Below are 22699 nucleotides of genomic sequence, written 5' to 3'. Positions count from 1 at the left end.
TGCTCCGTCACCCGGAATGCCTATCTATGATAGTATGCGGCCCATTTCGGCACCTGGATTGGCTATCTACAGTAATCTGCTGCCCATTCCGGCACCCCTTCTGACTGTGTTCTTCACCCCCTTCCAGGACCCGCGACGACAATCTATAGTGGTCTGCTGCCTGTTCAGGCACCCGAAGTGGCTATTAAATGTGGTCTGCACCCGTTCTGGCTGTGTAAGGTGGTCCTGGTGTTCTACACCTCCTTCCAGCACCCAGAATGACTGTGTAAGGTGGTCTGCGGCCCATTCTGGCATCCGGAGTGGATATCCAAGGTGGTCTGTGCCCCGTTCCGGCACCTGGAATAGCTATCTACGCTGATCTGCTGCCCGTTCTGACACCTGGAGCTGCTGTGTAAGGTTGCCTTGGGGTTCTGCACCCTTTTCCAGCACCCGTCGCGCTATCTAAGGTGGTTTGTGCCCAGTTCCATCACCCGGAACGGCCATCTAAGCTAATCTCCGCCCAATTCCGGCAAACGGAAAGTGTTACCACTTTTCTTAGTTTTTTAATAGTTCCCTCATCTCCTGTCTGTATTTTTTTGTTACAGTGTCAACCCTTGTACTCCTGCCACGGATCCCTCGCTTTCATCTCTCAAAATCTTGCAGCCTTCTGCCTTCTCCCGGCTCTTTTGTCAGGCAGCATTGCGTCTTCATTATAGCAGATGCACGATGTTGCCTGGAGCCAGAAACCAGCGCTGCTATATCAGTGCATATTTCTGCCGGGGCAACATCAATACATCACTGACTAGTATGTGGAACATGTGAGGGGACAATGTGGCCGGCGCTCAGCTCCGACCATGTAAGCAAGCCCGCCGACTGACTCCCCCGGCACATACCCTGCTCACTCCACGCCCCTAATTGCTGTAGGCTGTGGGGTATATTCAGATTTGGTCGCAGAATTGTTTCACCCGCAGCAAAATCTGCGACCATAGACTCACATGCTGGGGGCCGCCATGTACCTGTGTGCCCCCCACTTCCTTCAATGGGCAAGGTGTAATTCATAATGTAATATATATAATACTGTAGTTCAGAATTTCAGACAGTACATGCCCCCTTCCACGTATACAGCAGATGGCTATATACAACATGATCTGAGGGGGTGATTCCGAGTTGTTCGCTCGCAAGCTGCTTTTAGCAGCATTGCACACGCTAAGCCGCCGCCTACTGGGAGTGAATCGTAGCTTATCAAAATTGCGAACGAAAGGTTCTCAAAATTGCGAATAGAAATTTCTTTGCAGTTTCTGAGTAGCTCGAGACTTACTCTTCCAGTGCGATCAGTTCTGTGCTTGTCGTTCCTGGTTTGACGTCACAAACACACCCAGCGTTCGCCCAGACACTCCTCCGTTTCTCCAGCTACTCCCGCGTTTTTCCCAGAAACGGTAGCGTTTTTTCACACACTCCCATAAAACGGCCAGTTTCCACCCAGAAACACCCACTTCCTGTCAATCACATTACGATCACCAGAACAAAGAAAAAACCTCGTAACGCTGTGAGTAAAATTCCTAACTGCATAGCAAATTTACTTGGCGCAGTCGCAGTGCGAACATTGCGCATGCGCAATTAGCGGAAAATCGCTGCGATGCAAAGAAAATTACCGAGCGAACAACTCGGAATGACCACCTGTATGCAGCACAGCACCAGCATCTCCCTGTGCTGCTCCTCCCTCCCTCTGTCCGTAGCAGCAGCAGCGGGGCAGGAGGCTGTAATGTCTCCCGCTTACAGCAGCGCACGGACCCCTCCGCTGTGTGTGGCAGGGCTGACAGTCTCCCGGTAACAGCAGATGCAGCTTCGTGAGAGGACCCGGCTCTGAGCTCTCGCTCCCCGCTGACAGCCTGTCAGACACGCCCCCCGGACGGACACGCGCATACAAAGCTCCTCAGCTGGCAGGGGTCGCTGCAGAGAGCACTGCAGGTCTCATCCGGCGTTCCGGAATCTGGTCCGGTCCGGCTTTTACCGATCTAGTCAGCGCTGAGTATACTTTTGATTTAATTTTTATCTGGAGGGGTTAGTGACCTCAATAACATAGATGCTCTGGCTTCCACACCCTGTGATCCTTGATTAAGGCACACCCACCACCTCCATTTTAATTGCAGCTCATATAGTGGCTGGGAGGCTTCGCTTCACGTGGCGAATACCGTTTTTCAAGAAATACCAGCATCTATGCCCTCTGCTTATGTACAGATTGTGGCTCTCCAAGCATAGAAAACAACACTTCTACAGTAGGTGAGCAATATTTGCACAGCAAGTACACAGTTTGCAGTTGTGCAATTGTAGTAGCACAGTATTTCCATTCCAACCACCTGTATATATATACATATATATATATATATATATATATATGTAATACACACACCCGCCCGTAATAAACATAGAGACGGTTAAATACTTTGCGTCTCATCTTTGTCAGCTGACCATTTGATTTTTCACGTCTCGGTGCACAGACTTTTTAGGGTACAAGGCAGATATTGCTGGTATTAGATGATGTCGAGTGTCTGTTATGTTGTACAGATTACTAGAGAGAAGCCGGAGGAGGGCCCTGTACAATTCTGCAGTAACCTTTGGAGGAAGAATATTAGTAGGCGGGATTGGATGGAAATGCATTATTATGTCTCTGCCTCAATCCTTCTCTGTGCTTCGGAGCTGTCCTTTGTCCTGGATCTAGGTGGTAAGATGATCTTTCTGATCTCATGTATGTCACTAGCGTCTGTCCAGTCCGTTCATCCACTGTTCTCGGATTGCTGTGTTACCCGATTATGTATAATAAACTAATATTCGAGCAAAACAAAGCCCTGTTTTGTACACAAGAGGTTTGCGGCCATGGTGGGGCGCTTCCTCAACAGATGAGCCTAGAACATCTGTAACAATCAACAGATGGGGCTGTTGTTTAATTACGTACAGTTGACAGTTGTCGATGTCGTGTGTTTATAATTGTAATTTGCTCTCGTCCTGTGCAATTGGGGCCCGGGGGGGGTTTGGTGGTTTAGCGAAAACAATTTGTTAGACGTGTACTGTAGGTGGTATAAGGGAATTGGTGCACGTGGTGCTGACGTACAGTGAAGTGCTTTTTATCTCAGACCTGAATTTATTCAGGAGAGCCATCACCGACTTAAATTGTAATTGATTAAATATGTGATGGACATGAAAATGTTCTATACATTTGAATGTTGAATGTATGTGCAACTTCTTTATTTTTCTTTTCACTATTTTTTTCTTTTAAAGTAGTGTTGTGAAGGGTTTGTATGATACACGGCTTAAAATGTTACCCAGTTATTTAGATCTAAATTGTCCTGGTTTTGAGTAAACATAGTCCCTGTTATTGTGGATTGCTTTGGGTTACAGTGCCACCAGTTGAGTTGTGCTAATAAGGCATAAACTGATTATTTCATTAAACGATCTGTTTTTATTTTCCACCTGAGCGCCCAGGTTTGGTTGAAATATATAATAAATCACTGATTAACAATGAATAGGTACACAGAGATTATAATAACACTTTTATGATTATGATGGTAACACTAAACTTTTCACTTACACAAATAAATACATTGGCATACAGTGTCCTAAGAGTAACAACTAACAAACCTTTGCTTACATTATATTATCATTTTTCCTCACAACACGGAGGTCATGAGTTCAATTCCTGTTAATTGCATATTTGTGTCTGTGTGGAGTTTGTATGTTGTAATGTTTGTATGGGTCTCTTCCGCGAGCTCCAGTTTCTTCCCACACTCTAAAACATGCTGGTACTCTACTGTGTACGTGTGCTTGTATGCACGGCTAAAGCTCTTCGTGGGCACTCTGCTACCCACTGTTGCTGCTCCTGTCAAACTGTATGACAGGCAGGCTGAAGCAGTGCAGCAACCAGAGGTGGAACTAGTGGCAGTGCAGACAGAGCCTTGCACCGGGGCTCTCTGCAATAAAGGGGCCCACAGATGGTAGCATTCATCTGAGTATGACTAACTAATTAAATGCATTGCTGCCCTTTCCTTCTCCCCTCCTCCCGTTTCCTCCTTTATCTCAGAGGCAATTCTTACCACCAGTGTTAAGGAGGAGCCACTCTTTCCACACTGCAGTTCTAGACTCTGCTAAGCAAATTTTATTAGATTTGTTACCCACAGCCTATACCCAGCATCACACACTGCCTCTCCCCAGTGTCACCCACTGTCTCTCCCCAGCATTACCCACTCCCTGTAACCCACTAGCTCTCCTGAGCATCAACCACTGCCTGTAAACCACTAGCTATCCCCAGCATCACCCATTACCTGTCACCCACTTCCTCTCCCCAGCATCACACACGGCCTCTCCCCAGCATCACCCACTGCCTGTCACCTATTGACTGTCACCCACTGCCTCTCCCCAGTGTCAACTACTGCCACTCCCCAGTGTCAACCACTGTCTCTCCCCAGTCACCCGCTGCCTGTCACCCACTGCCTCTTTCCAGCATCATATACTGCCTGCCACCCACTGCCTCTCCCCAGCATCTCTGACTGCCTCTCCCAGCATCTCTGACTGCTTCTCTCCAGCGTCACCCACTGCCTTTCATCTATTGACAGTCACCCACTGCCTCTCTCCATTGTCAACCACTGCCTCTCCCCAGAGTCACCCACTGTCTGTCACCAATTGCCTCTTTCCAGCATCATATACTGGCTGTCACCCACTTATTCTCCCTAGCATCACCCGTTGCCTGTCACCCACTGCCTCACCCCAGTGTCACACACTGCCTGTCATCCACTGCCTCTCCTCAGAATCACCCACTGTCTCTCTCCAGTATCTGCCACTGTCTGTCACCCACTGCCTATCACCCGCTGCCTCTCCCTAGCATCACCCATTGCCTGTCACCTATTGACTTTCACCTACTGCCCCTACCCAGCATTTACCACTGCCTGTCACTCACTACCTCTCTCCAGCAACACCCATTGCCTGTCACCTATTGCCTTTCACCCACTGCCTTTCCCCAGCATCACCAACTGCCTGTCACCCACGGCCTCTCCCCAGTGTCACCCACTTCCTATCATCCACTGCCTCTCCCATTTGTAGGTGGGTGCAAATTTATAGTTTGCAGTTTGGCGCTGAATAACCTAGCACCGTCCTGCTTGTACAATATGTTAGGGAATATAAGCTGCAATCTCCAACAGGATCTGATATTAATTAGATATATTCTTTGCGCAGTATTTCATAAAATTGGTGGTGCTATTTAAATAATTGCTAATAATAATAATAATAATCATCATCATCACCGTCACCACAGGTGTGATATAACAGATCTACACTGTCTAGGTAGACAGTCCATAGGTCAACATGCATTAGGTCAACAGATGAAAGGTTGACAGGTACAAAAGATTGACATAAAAATGCTCAACACATGTTTTTTGGGCAAAATCTTGTATATTTTATGTTCTGTGACCACCATCAGTAGAAATATAGGGGGTAATTCCAAGTTGATCGCAGCAGGATTTTTGATAGCAATTGGGCAAAACCATGTGCAGTGCAGGGGAGGAAGATATAACATATGCAGAGAGAGTTAGATTTGGGTGGGTTATTTTGTTTCTGTGCAGGGTAAATACTGGCTGCTTTATTTTTACACTGCAATTTAGATTGCAGATTGAACACACCACACCCAAATCTAACTCTCTCTGCACATGTTATATCTGCCTCCCCTGCATTGCACATGGTTTTGCCCAATTGCTAACAAAAATCCTGCTGCAATCAACTTAGAATTACCCCCATAGTCCCTTCGATCACCATGCTTTGGGCAAGGTGGCTCGCTCCGCTACCGCTTCACTTGTCACAAGTTACTATTCCAAGTCGTAGACCATGTGGATAGTTAGAGCCGGCCCTAGCCAATATGATGCCCTAGGCAAGATTTTGGCTGGTGTCCCCTAGCACCACCGCTGGTTCCGCCTCTGACCTTGCACCTCTTTCCCAGCACCATCACCCCTCATCCATAGCAGTCCTTATTTTGGGGTTTGTACCCCCTATATTTTAAAAAGGAACAGTTCGCACATTTGGCGCACAGCCCAAAAAGGGGTGTGTTTTTGCTGGCAAGGGGCATGGCCACACAATAGTAACCCCAATTCCAATTACACCACTCAGTACTGCAACTTTATTCACATTTGATCATGCGATAGTGTCCATAATTCATATTACATCCCACAGTAGTATCACTTTACCTTATAAACGTTACTCCTCACAGTAGAGCCCCTTATTCACATTACATCACACTGAATTGCTCTTTATTCACATTACACCACACCATATTGCTCTTTATTCACATTCGATGACACAGTAGTGCCCTTTCTATACGCAACACCACATAGTAGAGCACCTTATACACATAATGCGACACAGTAATGCCCCTTACACATATGAGACACATTTTTAATGTCCTTATATACATAATGCACCTTACACATTATGACAACCTTTATTAATGTCCTTTTACACGTAATGTCCCTTACACATATGCCGCACATTATTAATGCCCTTATACACATAATGACACACATAGTGCCCCCTACACACTTGCTGCACATTATTAGTGCCCCTATACGCATAATGACACACATACAGTAGTACCCTGTTACACATATGCCGCACATTATTAATGCCCTTTTCTCTAACGTCCTAAGTGGATGCTGGGGACTCCGTAAGGACCATGGGGAATAGCGGCTCCGCAGGAGACTGGGCACATCTAAAGAAAGCTTTAGGACTATCTGGTGTGCACTGGCTCCTCCCCCTATGACCCTCCTTCAAGCCTCAGTTAGATCTCTGTGCCCGAACGAGAAGGGTGCACACTAGGGGCTCTCCTGAGCTTCTTAGTGAAAGTTTTAGATTAGGTTTTTTATTTTCAGTGAGACCTGCTGGCAACAGGCTCACTGCATCGAGGGACTAAGGGGAGAAGAAGCGAACTCACTTGCGTGCAGAGTGGATTGGGCTTCTTAGGCTACTGGACATTAGCTCCAGAGGGACGATCACAGGCCCAGCTTGGATGGGTCCCAGAGCCGCGCCGCCGGCCCCCTTACAGAGCCAGAAGGCAGAAGAGGTCCGGAAAATCAGCGGCAGAAGACGTCCTGTCTTCAACAAGGTAGCGCACAGCACTGCAGCTGTGCGCCATTGCTCTCAGCACACTTCACACTTCGGTCACTGAGGGTGCAGGGCGCTGGGGGGGGGGGGGGCGCCCTGAGACGCAATAAAAACACCTTGGATGGCAAAAAAATGCATCACATATAGCTCCTGGGCTATATGGATGCATTTAACCCCTGCCAGAATCTATAAAAAAGCAGGAGAAAAGTCAGCGAAAAAGGGGCGGAGCCTATCTCCTCAGCACACTGGCGCCATTTCCCCTCACAGCTCCGTTGGAGGGAAGCTCCCTGTCTCTCCCCTGCAGTCACTACACTACAGAAAGGGTTAAAAAAAGAGAGGGGGGCACTAATTAGGCGCAGTATTAACTATACAGCAGCTATAAGGGGAAAAACACTTATATTAGGTTATCCCTGTATATATATAGCGCTCTGGTGTGTGCTGGCAAACTCTCCCTCTGTCTCCTCAAAGGGCTAGTGGGGTCCTGTCCTCTATCAGAGCATTCCCTGTGTGTGTGCTGTATGTCGGTACTTTTGTGTCGACATGTATGAGGAGAAAAATGATGTGGAGACGGAGCAGATTGCCTGTAATAGTGATGTCACCCCCTAGGGGGTCGACACCTGAGTGGATGAACTGTTGGAAGGAATTACGTGACAGTGTCAGCTCTGTATAAAAGACAGTGGTTGACATGAGACAGCCGGCTACTCAGCTTGTGCCTGTCCAGACGTCTCATAGGCCGTCAGGGGCTCTAAAGCGCCCGTTACCTCAGATGGCAGATATAGACGCCGACACGGATACTGACTCCAGTGTCGACGGTGAAGAGACGAATGTGACTTCCAGTAGGGCCACACGTTACATGATTGAGGCAATGAAAAATGTTTTACACATTTCTGATAATACGAGTACCACCAAAAAAGGGGTATTATGTTCGGTGAGGAAAAACTACCTGTAGTTTTCCTGAATCTGAGAAATTAAATGAGGTGTGTGATGATGCGTGGGTTTCCCCCGATAACAACGGATAATTTCTAAAATGTTATTGGCATTATATCCTTTCCCGCCAGAGGTTAGGGTGCGTTGGGAAACACCCCCTAGGGGGGATAAAGCGCTCACATGCTTGTAAGGGCTCTACCTTCGCCTGAGATGGCCGCCCTTAAGGATCCTGCTGATAGAAAGCAGGAGGGTATCCTAAAAGGTATTTACACACATACTGGTGTTATACTGCGACCAGCAATCGCCTCAGCCTGGATGTGCAGTGCTGGGTTGGCGTGGTCGGATTCCCTGACTGAAAATATTGATACCCTAGATAGGGACAGTATATTTTTGCCTATAGAGCATTTAAAAGATGCATTTTTATATATGCGTGATGCACAGCGGAATATTTGCCGACTGGCATCAAGTCTAAGCGCGTTGTCCATTTCTACCAGTAGAGGGTTATGGACACGTCAGTGGTCAGGTGATGCGTATTCCAAACGGCATTTGGAAGTATTGCTTTATTAAGGGAGGAGTTATTTGGGGTCGGTCTTTCAGACCTCGTGGCCACGGCAACAGCTGGGAATTCCACGTTTGTACCCCAGGTCGCCTCTCAACATGAGAAGACGCCGTATTATCAGGCGCAGTCTTTTCGTGGACAAGCGGGCAAAAGGTTCCTCATTTCTGCCCCGTGACAGAGGGAGAGGAAAAAGGCTGCAGAAATCAGCCAGTTCCCAGGAACAGAAACCCTCTCCCGCCTCTGCCAAGCCCTCAGTATACGCTGGGGCTTTACAAGCAGAATCAGGCACGGTGGGGGGCCCGTCTCAATGAATTTCAGCGCGCAGTGGGCTCGCTCGCAAGTAGACCCCTGGATCCTTCAGGTGATATCTCAGGGGTACAAATTAGAATTCGAGACGTCTCCCCCTCGCCGTTTCCTAAAGTCGGCTTTACCGATGTCTCCTTCTGACAGGGAGACAGTTTTGGAAGCCATTCACAAGCTGTATTCCCAGCAGGTGATAATCAAGATACCCCTCCTGCAACAGGGAACGGGGTATTATTCCACACTGTTGTGGTACCGAAGCCGGACGGCTCGGTGAGACCGATTCTAAATCTAAAATCTTTGAACACTTACGTACAGAGGTTCAAATTCAAGATTGAGTCACTCAGAGCAGTGATTGCGAACCTGAAAGAAGGGGACTACATGATGTCTCGGGACATCAAGGATGCTTACCTTCATGTCAAAATTTACCCTTCTCACCAAGGGTACCTCAGGTTTATGGTACAGAACTGTCACTATCAGTTCAGACGCTGCCGTATGGATGGTACACGGCACCCCGGGTCTTTACCAAGGTTTATGGCCGAAATGATGATATTCCTTCGAAGGAAGTGAATTTTAGTTATCCCTTCCTTGGACAATTCCCTGATAAGGGTAAGATCCAGGGAACAGTTGGAGGTCGGTGTAGCACTATCTCAGGTAGTGTTGCGGCAGCACGATTGGATTCTCAATATTCCAAAATCGCACCTGGTTCCGACGACGTGTCTTCTGTTCCTAGGGATGATCCTGGACACAGTCCAGAAAAAGGTGTTTCTCCCGGAGGAGAAAGCCAGGGAGTTATCCGAGCTAGTCAGGAACCTCCTAAAACCGAGCCAAGTCTCAGTGCATCAATGCACAAGGGTTCTGGGTAAAATGGTGGCTTCCTACGAAGCAATCCCATTCGGCAGATTCCACGCAAGAACTTTCCAGTGGGACCTGCTGGACAAATGGTCCGGATCGCATCTTCAGATGCATCAGCGGATAACCCTGTCACCAAGGACAAGGGTGTCCCTCCTGTGGTGGTTGCAGAGTGCTCATCTTCTAGAGGGCCGCAGATTAGGCATTCAGGACTGGGTCCTGGTGACCACTGATGCCAGCCTGCGAGGCTGGGGAGCAGTCACACAGGGAAGGAATATCCAGGGCTTATGGTCAAGCCTGGAGACATCACTTCACATAAATATCCTGAAGCTAAGGGACATTTACAATGCTCTAAGCTTAGCAAGACCTCTGCTTCAAGGTCAGCCGGTGTTGATCCAGTCGGACAACATCACGGCAGTCACCCACGTAAACAGACAGGGTGGCACAAGAAGCAGGAGGGCAATGGCAGAAGCTGCAAGGATTCTTCGCTGGGCGGAAAATCATGTGATAGCACTGTCAGCAGTATTCATTCCGGGAGTGGACAACTGGGAAGCAGACTTCCTCAGCACGACCTCCACCCGGGAGAGTGGGGACTTCACCCAGAAGTCTTCCACATGATTAAAAACTCGACAGGTATTGCGCCAGGTCCAGGGACCCTCAGGCAATAAGCTGTAGACGCTCTGGTAACACCGTGGGTGTACCAGTCAGGGTATGTGTTCCCTCCTCTGCCTCTCATACCCAAGGTACTGAGATTGATAAGATGGAGAGGAGTAAGCACTATATTCGTGGTTACGGATTGGCCAAGAAAAACTTGGTAACCGGAACTTCAAGAGATGCTCACGGAGGATCCGTGGCCTCTACCTCTAAGAAGGGACCTGCTCCAGCAAGGACCCTGTCTGTTCCAAGACTTACCGCGGCTGCGTTTGACGGCATGGCGGTTGAACGCCGGATCCTGAAGGAAAAAAGGCATTCCGGATGAAGTCATCCCTATCCTGATCAAAGCCAGGAAGGATGTAACCGCAAAAACATTATCACCGCAATTGGCGAAAATATGTTGCGTGGTGCGAGGCCAGTAAGGCCCGACGGAGGAAATTCAACTGGGTCGATTCCTACATTTCCTGCAAACAGGAGTGTCTATGGGCCTGAAATTGGGGTCCATTAAGGTTCAAATTTCGGCCCTGTCAATTTTCTTCCAAAAAGAACTAGCTTCAGTCCCTGAAGTTCAGACGTTTGTAAAAGGGGTACTGCATATACAGCCTCCTTTTGTGCCTCCAGTGGCACTTTGGGATCTCAATGTAGTTTTGGGTTCCAAAAGGCACATTGGTTTGAACCACTTAAATCTGTGGAGTTAAAATATCTCACATGGAAAGTGGTCATGCTGTTGGCCCTGGCCTGGGCCAGGCGCGTGTCAGAATTGGCGGCTTTATCCTGAAAAAGCCCTTATCTGATTTTCCATTCGGACAGGGCGGAATTGAGGACTCGTCCTCAGTTTCTCCCCAAGGTGGTTTCAGCATCTCACCTGAACCAACCTATTGGTGGTGCCTGCGGCTACTAGGGACTTGGAGGCCTCCAAGTTGCTAGACGTTGTCAGTGCCCTGAAAATATATGTTTCCAGGACGGCTGGAGTCAGGAAATCTGACTCGCTGTTTATCCTGTGTGCACCCAACAAGCTGGGTGCTCCTGCTTCTAAGCAGACTATTGCTCGTTGGATTTGTAGTACAATTCAGCTTGCACATTCTGTGGCAGGCCTGCCACAGCCAAAAATCTGTAAATGCCCACTCCACAAGGAAGGTGGGCTCATCTTGGGCGGCTGCCCGAGGGGTCTCGGCTTTACAACTTTGCCGAGCAGCTACTTGGTCAGGAGCAAATACGTTTGTAAAATTCTACAAAATTGATATCCTGGCTGAGGAGGACCTGGAGTTCTCTCATTTGGTGCTGCATAGTCATCCGCACTCTCCCGCCCGTTTGGGAGCTTTGGTATAATCCCCATGGTCCTTACGGAGTCCCCAGCATCCACTTAGGACGTTAGAGAAAATAAGAATTTACTTACCGATAATTCTATTTCTCATAGTCCGTAGTGGATGCTGGGCGCCCATCCCAAGTGCGGATTGTCTGCAATACTTGTACATAGTTATTGTTACAAAAATCGGGTTATTATTGTTGTGAGCCATCTTTCAGAGGCTCCTCTGTTATCATGCTGTTAACTGGGTTCAGATCACAGGTTATACGGTGTGATTGGTGTGGCTGGTATGAGTCTTACCCGGGATTCAAAATCCTTCCTTATTGTGTACGCTCGTCCGGGCACAGTATCCTAACTGAGGCTTGGAGGAGGGTCATAGGGGGAGGAGCCAGTGCACACCAGATAGTCCTAAAGCTTTCTTTGGATGTGCCCAGTCTCCTGCGGAGCCGCTATTCCCCATGGTCCTTACGGAGTCCCCAGCATCCACTACGGACTATGAGAAATAGAATTATCTGTAAGTAAATTCTTATTATACACATAATGACACACATAGTGCCCCTTACACATATGTTGCACATTATTAATGCATTTTTACATGACACACATAATGCTGCTTACACATATTCCGAACACTACAGCACAACCAACCTACTCACATGCACACAACACTCACACTAACACTGTGACCTCTGCCTCTGCTTGAATACAGATGTGTCCTCATAAATCTTGCCTCAATGCTATAGTCGTGCACATTTGTTTTAATGAAAATGCATCTTATTTGCATTGCTATGTGGCTAGGATGCACAAGCAGCTTCTGCTGATTAAAATGATATGCAGCATGCCTATATACTGCGTGAGACTGTGGCTGTATCTGCATATGACATGCTACACACAGAATATAGGCATGCCGCATATCATTTTAATCAGCAGAAGCTGCTGATGCCCCTAGGCATATCAAATGCCCTAGGCAATTGCCTATTTTGCCTATGCCTATGGCCGGCTCTGTGGATAGTAAATCAAGCAAATGAAAAAGCATGTAAAAATCATGAAAAATGTGTCAAAGATTTGTGTGCCGACCATTGTCAAATTGACCCTTTGTACCTGTGACATTTTGTACCTGTCAACCATATGATGTTGACCTCTTGACTCTCTACCCAGACAGTAGATCTATCATCTGGATACCTACCACCACTAATTAAGAGTATCTGATTGTATTATATATTTACACATTCAACATTGGGATACCTGGTAGAAAAACCACATAGAAACTATTGCAGCCGTCTGGGGAACGCTTCATTGCCTCTGGGTATATAGGGCCTAATTCAGAACTGGTCCCTGCAGCGGCAGTGTACGCAGGCCGAAGGCCAGTGCAATGTGCGCACACGCAGAAGCCGCACTGTGCGTGTGCACACAGTGAGATGCAATGGCATCTCACTTGTGCGATCGCCTCTGTCTGATTGACAGGCAGAGACAGTCGCGGGCGTGTCCGCGATGTTGGGACGGCGTTGTGATGGCATTGGGGAGTGCAGTCCGGACAATGGAGGCGTGTCCGGACCATTTCTTGGGCGGGTCGCGGTGGCTGTGTGCCGTCACACGCAGTTACTGCAGCCAAAAACATGACAGGTAGCCGTCTCCGCAGCATTGCCACCATGCGATGCTTTCGCATGTCTATGGTGTCTATGGTGGGGGGCAGGACCCGGCATGCGGGGTGGACTTGCCCTGTGCTAGGCGTCCCCCCGCATGTCAAAGATTTTGATCGTAGATGTGCGTTTTTTCGCACATCTACGATCAGATCTGAACTAGGCCCATAGTGTGGCATTTGGAGTCTGACACTAAAATAGTTAAAGCTGGCTCCTTCCCCCTATATAGCCCCTCTCCCTCCAGCAGCATGTCTTGTTTTTAGTGCTTTGGAGCAAGACACTAGGTCTTGGGAGATTCCACCTAAGGTGGATGCTCCTATTGCTAGGCTATCTAGAACAACTGTTATTCCTACAGTGCAGTCTGTTACTCTTAAAGATCCTGCGGATAGAAAGAACAAGGCTGTTCTTAAATCTAGACTTTATCTAGTGCAGTGATGGCTAACCTTGACACTCCAGCTGTTGTTGAACTACACATCCCAGCATGCCCTGCATCAGTTTTAGCATGGCCAAATAGCAAAAACTGTAGCAGGGCATGCTGTGATGTGTAGTTCAACAAAAGCTGGAGTGTTAAGGTTAGCCATCACTGATCTAGTGTCTGACTGTGGCCTATTCTGGTTAGTGCTATTAAATCCTGGATGTCCCAGATGGTCTCTCCTTCTAAGGCTAGGGGCCTAATTCAGACCTGATCGTTGCTGTGCGTTTTCGCACAGCAGCCGATCAGGTCTGAACTGCGCATGCACCGGCGCCGCAGTGTGCCGGCGCATGACAGACAACTGATGGCCATCTCAGCCCAGCGATCACCTCTGCCTGATTGACAGGCAGAAGCGGTCGCTGGGCGGGAGGGGCGGGCCGGCGGCATTTGGCCGGCATTTTGGAGGCGCGGTACGGGCAACGCAGGCATGCCTGGACCATGTGGGGGTGAGCCAGCAGCGGCTGCATGACGTCACACGCAGCCGCTGCGACCCGGACAGCGACGGGTAGCTCCTTGCCAGCGCAAAGGAGCTGCATAGGTAGGGAGCTACTCGTCAAGTACAAAAGCATCACCGCTGTGCAATGATTTTGTACTTGTGCAAGGAGGGTAGGGCCAGACATGCGGGGTGGACTAGCCCTATATGCTGGGCGTCCCGCTGCATGTCTGAGTAACTGATCGAAGCCGTGCAAAATTTTACACGGCTACGATCAGATCTGAATTATTCCCTATATCTCTTGCGGATCAGATCACAGATGTTCTGGACTATGTGGGGGACACCTGATTGGATACCATTCATGTACAGTCTCGCATTTCAGCTTTGTTTTTTTTCCACCAGGCGTTCTCTATGGCTTCAGTCCTGGAATGCTGATACTGAGTCTAAACACACTTTGGAAGCTGTTTCTTTTAAGAGCGAGTTTCTGTTTGTATCAGAATTTACAAAGATTATTTCCCAGCCTATGGGTGGTAAAAAGTCCTTACCTTCGTCTCTCAGCCCCAAAACCTAAATCTCCCAGGGTCCATTCCTTTTGTGGCCAGGGTAAGGGAAACTTTCAGGCCTTCCGTGATATGCCTATATTTTCCTGTTGAGCACCCTTTAGAGGATGTGGTACCCCTAATACTGATCGTTCTGCCACCAAGGCAGCAGGCCAATCCACTTGACAGCCTGGGGGCCCCAGCCCACTTACAGGTGGTGGGGGCCCACTTACTCAGGTTTTTGGGATGTTTGGATTCAATCCTGCTCAAATCATTGGGTGAGCGGGATTGTGTAAAGGGGTAACATTCTGGACTTGGAGGGTCCCGTCCCAAATAGTTTTTTTCGCCACTCCTCTTCCTCAAGATGGCTGCAGAAGAAGGGCTCTTATGCAGGCAGTCTCTTCTCTTTTGGACTCCGGAGTAATTAATCTGATCCCTGTGCATCAACAGGATTTAACCAGTCTTTTTCTTGTGGACATGCTAAACGGATCTTTCCATTAAATCCTCAACATCAAGTGGTTAAATCCTTACTACCTGGGAAAGTTCAAAATAAAGTCGGTGCAGTTAGTTATTAATTTCATGGAGGAAGTAGAGTATTTGGCCCCCATCTACATCAAAGATGCCTACCTGCATATTCTCATATGGAAAAGTCATCATCATGGAGGCGATTGGCAGTAAGTCATTGGCATTTTCAGATCCAAGCCCTTTTAGTCTTTACATGGCACCCAGGGTCTTCACAAAGGTCATGGCCCACATGATCTCTCTGCTCAGACGTTTGGACTAATCTGGACGATCTGTTGCTCAGGGCTCCTTCAGTGTCCCTATTGCAGCAACATCTTCAGTTGACTGTAGATGCACTCCAGACTTTCGGGTGGATTGTGATCTTTCCCAAATCCAATCTAGTTCCATCTCAAAGGCCGGTGTGTTTGGGTCTTCTTTTCAAAACCTAGTGTCAGAGAGTGTGCCTTCTGCAGGAGAAGGTTCAGGCTCTCCAGTCCAGAGTGAAAAATTTTCTTCATTTGTCACAAGTCTCAATTCTCAAGACCATGCAGCTGCTGGGATTCCAGCAATCTCCGCTGTTTATATACCAGGTGTGGACATCTGGGAGGCAGACTTCCTAAACCACCAAATAATATATCTAGGAGGTGTTTGTGGAGCTAGTGTCCAGGTAGGGATCACCAGACATCAATCTCATGACTTCACATCTCTACAACAAGCTTCCATGATATGGCACTCAGTCTTGGGATCCTCAGGCAGTTCTGGTGGATGCCATGACAGCTCCTTGGTTGTTCCATCTAGAGTATCTCTTTCCGCCCCTTGCACTGCTTCCACAGGTCCTTCAGCAGATTTGACGAGAAGCTTGGCGGTCAGTCTCATTGCAGAAATATAGCATATCGATGAATCCTTGGGGAAGGGTCAGGACTGAAATGACAGAATTTGCATAATTTTAACCCCACCTCCTTCATACAGACCCACAATACGGGTAATATCTCTCTATCCTGTCAACTTCAATAGGAAGTAGGCAGTATGCGGGCAATCCATCCACTCTTACGGGGGGGGGGGGGGGGGTACAATTGACTACCCAAAACATTGTGAGTCTCCCACACCTTCCGGAAGAGTAGGTATCTACTATGCAGGGCAAATTCTTGCTAATATTTCAGGTACAGGTTGAGTATCCCATATCCAAATATTCCGAAATACGGAATATTCCGAAATACGGACTTTTTTGAGTGAGAGTGAGATAGTGAAACCTTTGTTTTTTGATGGCTCAATGTACACAAACTTTGTTTAATACACAAAGTTAATAAAAATATTGTATTAAATGACCTTCAGGCTGTGTGTATAAGGTGTATATGAAACATAAATGAATTGTGTGAATGTAGATACACTTTGTTCACTGCACAAAGTCACAAAAAATATTGGCTAAAATGACCTTCAGGCTGTGTGTATAAGGTGTATATGTAACATAAATGCATTCTGTGCTTAGATTTAGGTCCCATCACCATGATATCTCATTATGGTATCTAATTATTCCAAAATACGGAAAAATCCGATATCCAAAATACCTCTGGTCCCAAGCATTTTGGATAAGGGATACTCAACCTGTATCTCAAAAATGCTGGACATGCCCCTTTACATCTGCCCCATCCGGAGTGCACAGTTACTTGCTCTTTTTTGCTTTGCTCCCAACTCAGAATCAGACCCTAGGGGCCTAATTCAGAACTGATTGCGGTAGCTAAATCTTTCTCTAATAGGCAAAACCATGTGCACTGCAGGGGGGACAGATATAACATGTGCAGAGAGAGTTAGATTTGGGTGGGTTATTTTGTTTCTGTGCAGGGTAAATATTGTCTGCTTTATTTTTACACTGCAATTTAGATTTCAGTTTGAACACACCCCAACCAAATCTAACTCTCACTGCACGTTATATCTGCACTGCACATGGGGGGTAATTCAGATCTGATCGCTGCTATGCGTTTTCGCACATTGGGCGAGTAGATCCGAACTGCGCATGCGTATGCACCGTAATGCGCTGGTGCGTCGGACGGCTACAACGGATTTTGACGATCAGCGACGGGATGGTGCGAAGGATCCATTTGCATGGTCGTTCGCAAGGTGATTAACAGGAAGAGGCCAATTGTGGGTGGCAACTGACTGTTTTCAGGGAGTGTCGGGAAAAATGCAGGCGGGCTCAACCGTTTTCAGGGAGGGTGTCTGACGTCAGCTCCCGCCTCGATCAGCAGGATTCATTCGCACTGGAAGAGTAAGTCCTGGGTTGCGCAGAGACTGCACAAACTCATTTTGTGCAGCTCTGCTACACATGCGATCGCACACTTGCACAGCAAAAATATCCTCCCCCTGTAGGTGGAGACTATCTGATCGCAGGGCAGCAAAAAACGCAAACCCGCAATCAGGTCTGAATTAGGCCCTATGTTTGGTAAATGGAAGCCATGTATGACCCAATAAATTAAATGCAATTGAAGTGGACAACCCAGTACAATGACTCAGACTATACTTTTTCTAATTTTACATTTGTAGAATATGTTCTACTTTTTTAGGTATATTTTCTGTTTAATTGAGTATTGGTGTAAATAGTAAACATCTCCGTAAAATATAATTATTTTATGTATATATTTGGTGCAGCAAATATATTTTGCATTCATTTTCCTCATCTCAGAATGCATGGATTAAATTTTACCTCGTTTATTGATTTTTCTTATTATTTGTATAATTTATATAGCACCACAGCAGTATAAAGAGAGACTGTTTACAGTGCCTTGCAAAGTATTCACCCCCTTGGCATTTTTCATGTTTTGTTGCCTCACAACTTGTAATTAAAATGGATTGTTGGAAAGGTTTTCATCATTTCATTCACAGAACATGCTTACAATTTTGAAGATGTTTTTTTTTTTATTGTGAAGCAAACAACAAATAGGACAAAATAACAGAAAACTTCACCGTGCATAACTATTCACCCCCCTAAAGTCAGTACTTTGTAGAGCCACCTTTTGCGGCAATTACAGCTGCAAGTCGCTTTGGATAAGTCTCTATGAGCTTGCTACATTTTGCCACTGGGATTTTTGTCCATTCCTCAAGGCAAAACTGCTCCAGCTCCTTTGTGTTGGATGGTTTCCGCTTGTGACCAGCAATCTTCAAGTCTGACCACAGATTCTCAATTGGATTGAGATTTGGGCTTTGAGTAGGCCATTCCCGCACATTTAACTGTTTCCCCTTAAACCACTCGAGTGTTGCTTTAGCAGTATGCTTCGGGTCATTGTCCTGCTGGAAGGTGAACCTCCGTTCCAGTCTCAAATCACAGGCAGACTGAAACAGGTTTTGCTCAAGAATATCCCTGTATTTAGCACCATCCATCTTTCCCTCAACTCGAATCAGTTTTACAGTCCCTGCTGCTGAAAAACATCCCCACAGCATGATGCTGCCGCCACCATGTTTCACTGTGGGGATGGTGTTCTTGGGGTGATGGGATTTGTTGGGTTTGTGCCAGACATAGCATTTTCCTTGGTGGCCGAAAAGTAAAATTTTAGTCTCATCTGACCAGAGCACCTTTCTCCATACATTTGGGGAGTTGCCCACATGCCTTTTGGCAACATCAAAACGTGCCTTCTTATTTTTAACACTAAGTAATGGCTTTTTTCTGGCCACTCTTCCATAAAGCCCAGCTCTATGGAGTGTATGGCTTATTGTGGTCTTATGCACAGATACGCCAGTCTCTGCTGTGGAAGTCTGCAGCTCCTTCAGGGTTTCCTTTGGTCTCTGTGCTGCATCTCTGATTAATGCCCTCCTTGCCCAGTCTTTGAGTTTTGGTGGGCGGCCCTCTCTTGGCAGGTTTGTTGTGGTACCATGTTCTTTCCATTTAAAGATGATGGATTTGATGGTGCTCTAGGGATCATCAAAGACTTGGATGTTTTTTATAACCCAACCCTGACTTCTCAACAACTTTGTCCCTGACTTGTTTGGAGAGCTCCTTGGTCTTCATGGTGTGATGCCTCTTGTTTAGTGGTGTTGCAGCCTCTGGGACCTTTCAGAAAAGGTGTGTTTATACTGACAGATCATTTGACACTTAGATTGCACACAGGTGGACTTAATTTCACTAATTATGTGACTTCATTTCACTAATTATGTGACTTCTGAAGGTAATTGGTTGCACCAGAACTTTTGATGGGCCTCATAGCAAATTGGGTGAATACATATGCACATACCAATTTTCAGATTTTTATTTGTAAAAATTATTTTTTATATATATTTTTCTCATTTCACTTCACCAACTTAGACTATTTTGTCCAGATTCATCACATAAAATTCAGATTAAAAAAAACATTTAAATTACAGGTTGTAATGTAACAAAATAGGTAAAAAGCCAAGGAGGGTGAATATGTTTGCAAGGCACTGTAATTCTCACCAGTCAGTGCTTCACTGGAGATTACAGTCTAAGTCCAATAGTGCTGCGACCGCAAAAAATGGGTGTATTTTGCATTTTTTTGCTATCCAATTAGGTCTTGTGAAAAACACCCATTTTTCATGCAAAAATAGGTACGGCGAAAAGCCGTAGACCTATGTATTTTTGCAGTACTTATCGTGGGTTTAGTGGGTACTTATCGCGTATTATGCTTCACGTGCCTGAGGCACGCAAAGCATAATCCCTGATAAATGGCGGCTTCAGGATAAGCTTGGCTGATCGGGGCTAATTGGCTAGCCCCCTGCGAACCAATTAACCACGGTAAATTACAGCGGCTAATTAGACACCCTCATAAGGGGAAGATTTATCAAACCTTCTACAACATACAGATGGATATGTTGCAATATGAGATGTTAAGATATTATTTAATAGCATGTACTAGATAAAGTATAGCTAGTATATGCTATGGCAACACCTCTTTAGAATGTTTGATAAACATCCCCTAATTTCCCTAACAAACAAACGCAAATGGGTGATTCCATGAAAACAGGGACAAAGTACTAAAAAATTAAAAATTAAAAATTTCAGTTTATTCTGAAGCACAAGATGTTAAAGTAAGTGGCAGCACTAATTTTTTTAACAAAAACACTTTTTTTCACTAGATTAGCTGCTTTCACATATCCATGTGTTTCTCAGGCTAGTTGGATGTGATTCTTTCACTTTCATTTAGAAGTAAAAAAAAATAATTTTAACATGTTAGCAGTAAAGCAAAAGCTATGTTGTATTCATTTATATTTTATGTTTAGGAATAATTGAAAACTACATCCCAATACCGTTTTGATTTTGTATAATATTAGGTTTCTTAAGCCTACATGTAACCTGAGTTACCAAAACATAGAATTATTTTTTTATGTAAGGGTAAATAATAATACTGCTAGTTTATACTTGTTTTTGTATACATTTGTCATGCATATTACTCAACTCTATAAAAAAGAAAAAATGTAATTCACATTTAAGTCATGAAAAATGCAATTAAATTCTGTAACCTGAGTTACCTTGTGTAACATGAGTTACAAGACAAGCTATTCATTTTATTACCAGTTTTTTAATGCAATATATTTGGAATTTTTTTAGTGTAACACACATATGAATTAACTGAATTAGTCTAAACTTTAAAAAAAAGAATTAAGCTATCTTTATCTGTTTTGTATAAGAATTATACCCCTTTTCCACTACTGAGCACAGGTCGCAGCCGGGAGCTTGACACGGGTGCTACCCGGCTGCGGCCCGTGCTCAGCCCCCTTTCCCACTGCGCTCACCAACCCGGCATATTGCCAGGTTGGTGACGCTGTTAGTGACGCGGCAGGGGTGGCGCTGGAGATCACATGATCTCCCAGCACCGCCCTTCCATACAGTGTAAACGGGAGCCGTGTCGCATCGACACGGCTTCCGTTTACACTACAACCCTACCCGGATCATTCCTGTGTCCTGCCCAGGTATTTACCCGGGTAGGATTCATGGGTCACTTGATCCAGGTTTTTGCGGGGAGACCCTTTTCCATTAGCAAAAAACATGGGTAAATGCGCGCCCCCGTGCCTTTACCCGTGTTTTTTGAGCTAGTGGAAAAGGGGTATTACTGTAAGATGGCACTAACACCAGTGGAAAAAATGAGGAGAAGGAGACAGAAATTTAAGTATGAAGGAAAATATGATGAGTACAAAGCAGCTCATAGGCTTGCCGGAAAAAAAAAGCAGTCAGAAGAGAAAAGATGCATTAAAAACGCTTCCAGCAAGGAAAAGAGAAGCTATTTTAAAAAAATTAGGAAAAAAAAAACAGAATCAAGGTGGCAAAATACAGGCAGCGAAAAACTGAAAACAGAGCAACTCCTTCTGAAAGAAATGCGGAAATGCATTTGAAGACATTTGATAATGCGCCTTCTTTTCCTGGAATTTCTAAAGTCCATTGCCTGCGTTTAGAAGGGTTTGAACCCAAAGGCTACATGTTAACAAAACATGCTAAGTCTGTGAACAAGAGGTCCAGGAATAACTTTTACAAGGAAGTGTACAGGTCTTCTCCATCAGAAGATGAAGCCCAAGTTCATGAACCAGATAGGCCCAGGGTTGAAGAAATCAAACCTGGAACGTATGTTCTTGTTAAGTTTGATAGAGAGCGCAAAGCATCATATCGATATGTTGCTGTCTGCCAGAGTGAATTGGATGATGATGGTGAGGTTAAGATCATGTGTCTGAATCTAGTTGGAAAAAGTGGCATGCATTTTAAAGTGGATGATTCTGATGTATCATATGTGTCATATGATCATATCCTGTATCTTTTACCAACTCCAAGGCTAGTAATGCACGGAAATAGAATGGTGTATGATTTTGATACTGAAATTGATGTGTATCAAAAGACCTAGGTAACCTGAGTTACCATACCCTGTAACCTGATTTACCAAGAATTTTTTTTATAAATAATTCATTTCTTATCAAAAACATGTGTAATATGTTATATCATCATCTATGATTTAGTGGCTTTTTCATAAATAAATTGTAGCAACTTCACACCTCAATAAGAGCAGAAATATTACATTATATTATCTTAAAAAAAAGCTGTCTTTTTAGTGTACCCTGAGTTACCACACAAAAATAATTTGTATAAATTTACAGTTGTGCTCACAAATTTACATACCCTAGCAGAATTTGTAATTTTCTGGCCATTTGTCAGAGAATATGAATGATAACTCACAAACTTTTCTTTCACTCATGGTTAGTGGTTGGGTGAAGCCATTTATTGTCAAACAACTGTGTTTACTCTTTTTAAATCATAAAGACAACAGAAACTACCCAAATGACCCTGATCAAAAGTTTACACACCGCAGTTCTTAATACCACGTATTGCCCCTTTTAACATCAATGACAGCTTGAAGTCTTTTGTGGTAGTTGTGGATGAGGCTCTTTATTTTCTCAGATGGTAAAGCTGCCCT

At 45.7% G+C, this 22699-nt stretch overlaps 1 protein-coding gene across 3 annotated transcripts in view; it reads left to right on the top strand.

The window, feature by feature from the left end:
- Nucleotides 1-1713: 1713 nt before the first annotated feature.
- Nucleotides 1714-22699, top strand: part of SLC29A4 (solute carrier family 29 member 4) — a 601272-nt gene continuing 580286 nt past the window's right edge. Inside the window, exons 1-2 of one of the 3 annotated variants that reach the window (XM_063934122.1) lie at nt 1714-2259; nt 2545-2701. The gene's annotated coding sequence lies outside the window, so the exon portion shown is untranslated. Of the gene's footprint in view, nt 2260-2306; nt 2702-22699 lie in introns of those variants that run through there. The other 2 variants (XM_063934124.1, XM_063934123.1) reach the window with 2 other exon arrangements.

The sequence above is a fragment of the Pseudophryne corroboree genome, chromosome 7 (assembly GCF_028390025.1).
Source record: "Pseudophryne corroboree isolate aPseCor3 chromosome 7, aPseCor3.hap2, whole genome shotgun sequence".
NCBI classification, from domain to species: Eukaryota; Metazoa; Chordata; class Amphibia; order Anura; family Myobatrachidae; genus Pseudophryne; species Pseudophryne corroboree.
The sequence above is the reverse complement of the archived record's forward strand: the minus strand, read 5'-3'. Positions and strand labels throughout refer to the sequence as shown.